Here is an 8,677-nt window from a genome sequence, read left to right as displayed (position 1 = left end):
ATACCTTTGTTACATGTAAATACTTAGTAGATATTCTTGTACAACTTAGAGAATGGGGGTGTCAAGTTCCTATTTTCCATTCTTTTAATAATTGCATAATGGAGTTGAAAAAGAATATCAAAGTTCAATCAGAGTATTGTTAGATTATATTTTAATCTATCTTCTTCTATTGGAAATTGAAAAATGAAGTTAAGCATGGAGTTTCTATGCCTTAAATTGCATTTTCTACTACAAATATTATTTCAACAACTTTACACCCAATTCATGATCCGATTTGAGTTGACTAGGATACTAATCTCTGATTGGATATTGGATTAGTTTGGTATCCCCCACCACTAGATTGGATCAAAATAAATGTTGATGCATCTATTATGAAATCAAATAATGCAGGAGTTGGAGTAGTTGTCAAAGATCATAAAGAAAGGTTTATCTTGGCATATAGTAAACATTTATATCATTGGGATATATGCCAATTGGAATTGGAGGACATGAAGTTGATTAGAGAATACCTCCATGATTGGATGTTTCAATGCAAGGGGATTATGATTGAAGGTGATAACATTAACATCGTCAACATGCTTCAAGTTTCAAAGAGGACATCAAAATGGTAGCAAAATAGTTTTTTGGAATAAAATGTTATTCTTTCTTAATGATTTTAATATTGTAGTATTTCATCATGTATCTAGAGAGGCAAATAAAGTGGCCGATTTATGTGCCAAATTTGCTTTATGTAGTTTTTTTGTTTGTAACACCTTTATTTCTAATTCCAATCCTTCTTCTTTTTTTAGGTTGTTAAAGAAGGAATGTGATAGTTTTGTTTCTTTTAGTAGGTTGTAATAAGTTTTATTAATGTAATGTTGCAATCTTAATAAATAAATAAATAAGGCTGCCAATTCTGAATGGCCAATACGATTCCCATCATCTATCTCTCATGGATTGACTTGAGCCATACCCTGAATATAAACACCTAACTGAAATAGGCCCTTAGTTTTTTGTTCTGCATGAGTAACGCTCCCAGCCCAAAACTTGAGGCATCTATCTCAACTATAAAGGGCTAGCTAATGTCTAGTAGAGCTAATACTGGCACATTGATCATAGCCTTCTTCAACTCCTCAAAAGCCTAGGTGGTTGACTCTCCCCACTTAAAGTTGTTTTTCTTGGGTAGTTTTGCCAATGGTCATGTTACGAAACTTTATCCTTTCACAATTTTTTGGTAGTAACCTTTGAGTCCCAGGAATCTTCTCAGCTCCTTTAAAGTCTTGGGGATGGGCCATATGAGCATGGCCTCAATCTCACTCTAATCAATTGCCACTCCCTCATGAGATACCAAATTCCCTAAATAATCCACTCTAGGTTTGGAAAAAGAATAGTTCCTTTGATTGGCAAATAAAGAGTGCTCTATTATGGTGGATATCCAAACTCCTAAATGCTTCAAGTGCTCCCTCTCATACCTGATATAGTACTAGTATATTGTAAAAAAATACCAGCATAAACCTTCGTAGGTAGGGTTGGAATACCCTATTCATCAGGGACTAGATAGTGGCTAGTGTGTTATTGAATCCAAAATGCATCACCAAGAAATAATTATATTTCTCGTGTGTCTAAAAATCTATCTAGTGGGTGTCACCTGATCACATTTTAATATGGTGGTATCCAAATTTCAAGTTGATTTTGGAGTATATCACAGATCCATGCAACTCATGTAACAACTCTGTTGAGATTCATTCATAATGAATTAGGTTGTTAAACTTAAGCTTATGTCCCAGTGGCTAACCAAGAGGGGGGGGGGGGGGGGGGGGGGGGGGGGGGGTGAATTGGTAATTAAAAAAAAAATTGAAGCTTAATTGTTAGTGAATTTTTTAGAAAAGGTTTTTTAACCATAAGTTGTAAATGATATGAAAGTTTGTTAAGGATGTTAAGCCCTATAGAACTGGCCCAAGGCTAACAAAGAGAGAAGTGAATTCGAAAAGAAGAATCTTTAAACCAAAACTCAAACTAAAACCAATATCACCACATAGAAAATCAACGATGCAGAAATTAAAGTGCGGAAGTAATAAAGAAAGAACACACCAGATTTATAGTGGTTCGGTCAAACATTGACCTACGTCCACTCCTTGGAGGCACCCTCCAAGTATTGCACTAAAACCGTGACTCTCCTTTAGCCCCCACAGCTAGGCGGAGAAGCCCGTACAAAATCACTTCCACCTTCCCCGGTGCAGCGGAGTCGCCGGGCCCTATGACACCGAGGAGATCTTCTTCTTTGGTGAACTTACCTCGAGACAAGTCTTGAATCCGATGGTACTAAGGTGCCAGTTCACCGTAGCAATCGTATGGAATTCCCTCCACACTACCTTGAGTTCCCTCCTCACAGGATCTTCTCCCTTTCAAACTCCACTCTTTCCTCTCTCCCTTTCAAGCTCTCTCTTCAAGTTTCCCCCACAAGAACGAAGCTACAATGGCTGCGAAAGACACTTACAAAAGTTTCCATGCCATAGCTTAAATAGAAGCTCTCAAAACGAGCTCATTAATACAAGTTGTTGGCATTATCGTCCAGGACGATAGGCATATCGTCCTGGCCGATTAGTTTAAATATGAGGAAAAACTTCTTGGATATCGCCTTGAAATGAAGCTGGACAATGTCTAATCGGCCCGGACGATCTGGAGATCATCCAGGATGATTTGACCATGTAATTGCTTTCCTTAAATTCCAGAGAAATTTTGAAAAAATTGACCTGGATCGTGCTCGACGATATTTTACAGTCCTGGACGATCCTCTGGACGATGTCCAAAAATAGGTTATTTCTAAATAGATCTAGCGACAGATTCTTACTGACTTGAGCCTATCATCCTGACCGATACAAAATCGTCCAGGACGATGTGTTTTGCATAATGACGGCTGTTTTAATGAGGATGCCCTAATTTGAGTTTCTACTTTTGTCAGATCATCCAGGACAATATAAATATCATCCCGGACGATGTTACCAAAAATAGAAATCTTTTAGGGCACAACAGAAAATCTTCCAAGTTACAAATCATTAGATGCCACACCAAATACAACAGACTCAAGAAAGGAAAAAGATTACAAACTGACACAAACCTAGTCTACCCAATCTTGAGCTAGTTCCAAATTGCAGTCTGATCGTGTGAACCTGAAATGTCGGTACATAAGGCAGTCGTAGAAAAATAAAAATATTTGCTATCACTAAAATCATAAACCATTGATCCGCAACAATCTCCCCCTTTTTTATGATGGCAAACAATTTCAATTTGAATTTTCAAAAAAGAAAATTTTCTCCTATTCTCCCCCTCACTTGAATAACACTTTAAAAAAATAGGGGAGATAAAAATATTTTTGATGTTTTAAAATTTTTGAAAAGAAAGAAAAAAAGATACAAATTCAACAGTACGTTATCCCCCTTTGACATTATCAAAAAGAGAGGAGGTACGAAAAAACAAAACACAAAGAACATTCCCTGATCTAGTGAGAAAATAAAATATTCTTAAAATGATAAAGTTACCTCTTGATTTTAATCAAAATCATAGTAGAATCGGATTTGACAACGCATAGCCCAGAAAAGGTTAGAAACTCAGAAATTGATAATCCAAACTCAAGTTCTTTAAAAAGGCAAAAAAAAAAAAAAAACTTTTTGATTGAAGATCTAAATCAAGAAATAAATTAGAGAAAGAAACAATAACTTTTCAAAAATCCCTTCCATAAAATATATCTAATCGAAGATCAATGCACAAATTTTTGAATCAAGAATCAAGATTTTCAAACTGAAGTATCGAAAGTATCAAGGGGTTTCTTAAGCTTTTTAAGAAGTACAAGAATGGTAAGCATTAACTTTGTGGGCTCATTTTATGCCTCTTGATAATTGGTTGGCGTACTGCGCATCTTTTGATACACTTTGTGTATTATATATTTTCAATTTGGTGTCTTTGTGCATTTTTTATTTCTGGCATCATTGACCAATTTTTTGAATATGCTTCCTTTCTTAAATCTTAAAAACAAAGGAAAACCTATCTTAGTGACAAAGTGAATTACTTGATTAAGAAAATTATGAGTTAGATTAAAAAACTTGCAAAAGATTCCTATGCGATAAATAAAACGTAGGGAGATAAAATTTTTTTTTTCAAAAACTAATTTAAAAGATGAAAAAGATTTTAAATCAAAAGTAGGATAACCTCTTTTAGAAAACAGAGATTGAGAGTTAAAAATAAATGAGTTTCCTTCCTTTGACTGTTTTAGAGAAGTCAAACACAACTTACCAAAGATTTCAAAAATCAGGAAGTAGATTTTTCATTTTTAGAAAAGTGAATGTGTGTGTTGATGAGAGAAAAAACTTAACGAAAATAAAAACACGAAAAAAAAACAAAAATAAAAAAGAAAGACACAAATAAGGCATTTAACCATTATCTCTTTCCTGGTTTGATGCTTCAGAGATCAGATCTGCCCATGAGATTTTTTTCTTTTCATTATTTCCCCAGTTTAAAATTTTAGCTTCGCCTTACCCTTTTTCTTTCTTAAGGAAGAATTTCTTAAATTAGGGCACTCATTTTTTTCATATGTCCAGGTTTCCTGCATCAAAAATAGAATAAAGTCAGGAGGAAATATTAACTTTCCTTACCATTTTTACCCTTTTTTCACTTTTGCTTTATGCTTGGTGAGCTTTGTGATTTGCCTTGATAAGTTCATTGTTATTCGTTACCAACTAAGCTTTCTTCTTTCCGTATCTTCAGCTTTTAGAATTGATTGTTTCACCTTACATACCAAAAGTTTTTACCCAAACCTTGCTTGTAGGCAATGAATGAGCCAATCAAATTATCAATAAAAATATACATTCCAAATCTTTAGATTTCACAAGTAGTAACAACCTTAGGATCAAATTTATCCAAGTAACCATCAAAGAGATTTTGTTAACTTTTTTCAAAAATTTGAAAAATCTTTTCCTAAAACATGTAATGGTTTACAATTTGAATAAATCTGGTATACATGTCTAAGATTCGTATTCAAAAGGTTTCATGGAAAAATAATTCAAAATCATGCATTAACAAATTCAACTTGGATTAGCTGATTTCACTAGTGCCTTCGTATGTGGTGTTGCAACTTTATCCCAAACTTCCTTACCGGTAGTGCACGTGGATTACTTAACATAAAAATCTCAAGAATTTAAAGTACAGAAAAAGTAATTTAAATACTTCGCATTCAATTGAGCAATTGAGTTATTTCTTCCCTATTCCATTGACTAAAAATAATATCAATTTTAACTCCATTAACAATTACGTGACCAGCTTATGAAATAACCTAGTTAAAAAATCATATTTATGCCACATACAAAAATTAATTGATTGGCAAGAAAATAGAACATGCGAGTTTTTCCAAAAATCAAATGTACATTATTTTCAAATAAAAAAAGGTCTCGGTGATTAAATAACCTTCGCAACATTACGGATTTAGAAAAAATTAGACATTGGATTAAAATTCAAAAGGCTTTTTTAAAAAACTATATTTTATGAATACGGCTCTGATACCACTTGAAAGTTCTGTTAGGATGTTAAGCCCTATAGAACTGGCCAAGCTACAAAGAGAGAAGTGAATTTGAAAGAAGAATCTTTAACCAAAACTCAAACTAAAACAATATCACCACATAGAAAATCAACGATGCGGAAATTAAAGTGCGGAAGCAATAAAGAAAGAACACACCGATTTATAGTGTTCGGTCAAACTTGACCTAGCTCCATCCTTTGGAGGCACCCTCCAAGTATTGCACTAAAAATCGTGACTCTCCTTAGCCCACAGCTAGGCAGAGAAGCCTACAAAATCACTTCCACCTTCCCCGATGCAGCGGAGTCGCCGGGCCTTTGACACCAGGAGATTTCTTCTTCTTTGGTGAACTTACCTCGAGACAAAGTCTTGAATCCGATTGGTACTAAGGTGTTGAGCTTCACCGGAAGCAACGTTGGAATCCCTCCACACTTTCTTGAGTTCCCCCCTCAAGTTCTTCTCCCTTTCTCAAACTCCACCTTTCCTCTCTCCCTTTCAAGCTCTCTTCTTCAAGTTTCCCCACAAGAAGAAGCATACTAATGGCTGCAAAGACACTTACAAAAGTTCCATGCATAGCTTAAATAGAAGCTCTCAAAAAGAGCTCATTAATACAAGTTGTGACATTATCTCCTGGATGATAAGGCATATCGTCCTGGCCGATTTAGTTAAATATAGGAAAACTCTCTGATATCGCCTTGAAATTGAAGCTAGACTAAATGTCGTAATCGGGGCCCCCGGGGACCGATTTGACCCATGTAATTGCTTCCTTAAATTCCAGGAAAATTTTGAAAAAATTGACCTGGATTCTCTGACGATATTTTAAGTCCGGACATCCTCTGGACGATGTCCAAAAATAGGTTATTTCTAAATAGAATCTAGCGATTATTCTTCTGAATTGAGCCTATCTGTCCTGACCGATAAAAGATGATGTTTGTATAATGACGGCTTTTTAATGAGGATGCCCTAATTTAGGTTTCTACTTTTGTCAGATCTCCAAGACATATATAATATCTCCGGACGATTTACCAAAAATAAAAAAATCTTTTAGGGCACAACAGAAAATCTTTCAAGTTTCAAATCATTAGATTCCACACCAAATACAACAGACCCAAGAAAGAAAAAGATTACAAACTGACAACACCTAGTCTACCCAATCTTGAGCTTGTTCCAAATTCAGTCTGATCGTGTGAACCTGAAATGTCGTACATAAGGCAGTCGTTAGAAAATAAAAATTTTGCTATCATCAAAATCATAAAACCATTGATCCGCAACATGATAAAACAAAATAAAAAGCAAGAAAAGTAAAGAACACCAGATTTTATAGTGGTTTTGGTCAAAACCAGACCTACTTCCACTCCCCGGAGGCACCCTCTGAGTATTGCAACTAATACAGTTAGTGACTCTCCTTTAGCACTCACATCAAGCGGAGAAAAAGCCTTTACAAAAACTCTTTCCACCACTACCCGGTGCGACAGGGAACCGTCTTCCTTTTAACAATATCCTCTAAGTGTGGCAAAGGAACCGTCCGTCCTTTTACACTCTGCAGACCATGAGTATGGGATCACGAGAACCCTTCGTCATTTTCTACTCTCCTAGTGGTGTGGCAGATAACCCTCATCCTTTCACACTCTCCTTAGTAGTGGGCGGAAGAACCCTTCATCCTTTCATACTTCTCCTATGGGATAGAGAACCCACGACTGTTCACACTCTCAAGTTCGGCAGAAACCGCATCTCCTTGATAGATCGTTCTCACAAGAATTTCTTGAAGGAAAGAAAGACAAGAGTGATGTAAACCCAAATCACAATAGAGAATTATTACCTTTGAACACTAATGCGAAGCCTTCACTCTCCAAGTGGTAGGAATCCTCCTTTGAATGCCTCTCACACTCTCTCCTGACTCTTCTTTCAATAGCACGAAAAACTAAGAACAAATTGCAGGATTTGGGCCGTCTTAAATTGGACTATATAAGGAGAGACAAGAAAAAACATCCAAAACTGCAAATTTTCCAAGTCAACACAAAAAATGGATCGTCCCCGTACGATCGATGGATCGTTCCTGGATGATTTTTACTTAAATTATCGGAAAGATCTTAATGATATAATTGGTACGAAACTATGTTCGTACACGATCATTCATCCCGTACGAACTAGGTTCTGTTGTACAACAGTTATATCATTAGGTCGGTTCCCTAATAACTTTTAGGGATGTAACTGTGAGTCTGTAATTTAGGTGTGTTAAGCTAACTAGATGCTCCCAAGCTAACCAAGAGGTAGGATGAATTGGCAAATTTAAAAATACTATTACTTGACTAATCTAAATGGATTTTTTCTAGAAAACCTTTTAATTATTATATGCAAAGTTAAATTTAAAGTTTAAAAAAATAAACATTCAAACCAGAGTAAACAACTGCAATGAAATTAAATGGCAGAAATTGAAAAATAAGAAAGAACACACCAGATTTATTAGTTGTTCGTGTCAAATCTTGACCTACGCCACTTCCCCGGAGGCACCATCCGAGTATTGCACACATACCTAAAACCAAAGTGACTCTCCATTTGCCCCCACAGCAAGGGAGAAGCTTATACAAATCACTTTCACCTTCCCGGATGTGGCGGAGTAGCCGGGTTCTTTGACACCCAAAGAGATCTTCTTCTCGCCAAACTTCCCTCAAGACGACCCTTGAATCCGATTGGTACTGAAGTGAATGTTCGTCGGGAGCAACTGTGTGAATATCCCCTCACACTCCCTTGAAATCCCCTCCAAGGATCTTCTCCTTCTCAAACTCCACCCTTTCCTCTATCCCTTTCAAGTTCTCTCTTCTAGTTTTCTCCCAAGAACGAAGACATAATGGCTGTCAAAGATACACTTGTTCGTCCTTTTATACTCTCCAAGTGTCGGCAGAGAACCGGACCAATGTTGTTGAACTTCACTTGAGAGCCTTCAAAGGAGGAGATGAGAAGAAACAAAGAGATCTTCTCTTCTTCAAGTAACCTTGTGAATCCCTCACAACCCCTCACTTGATCTCACATCTTCACTCTTACAATCTCTCCCAAACTCTCACTCTCAATGATCCCTCTCAAGAGAAAACAACTCCAAAGGCACTTGTAATAGTTTCTAGAACTCCTTATATA

This window comes from Dendrobium catenatum, unplaced genomic scaffold, assembly GCF_001605985.2.
Source record: "Dendrobium catenatum unplaced genomic scaffold, ASM160598v2 fragScaff_scaffold_862, whole genome shotgun sequence".
Lineage (NCBI taxonomy): Eukaryota > Viridiplantae > Streptophyta > Magnoliopsida > Asparagales > Orchidaceae > Dendrobium > Dendrobium catenatum.
The sequence above is the reverse complement of the archived record's forward strand: the minus strand, read 5'-3'. Positions refer to the sequence as shown.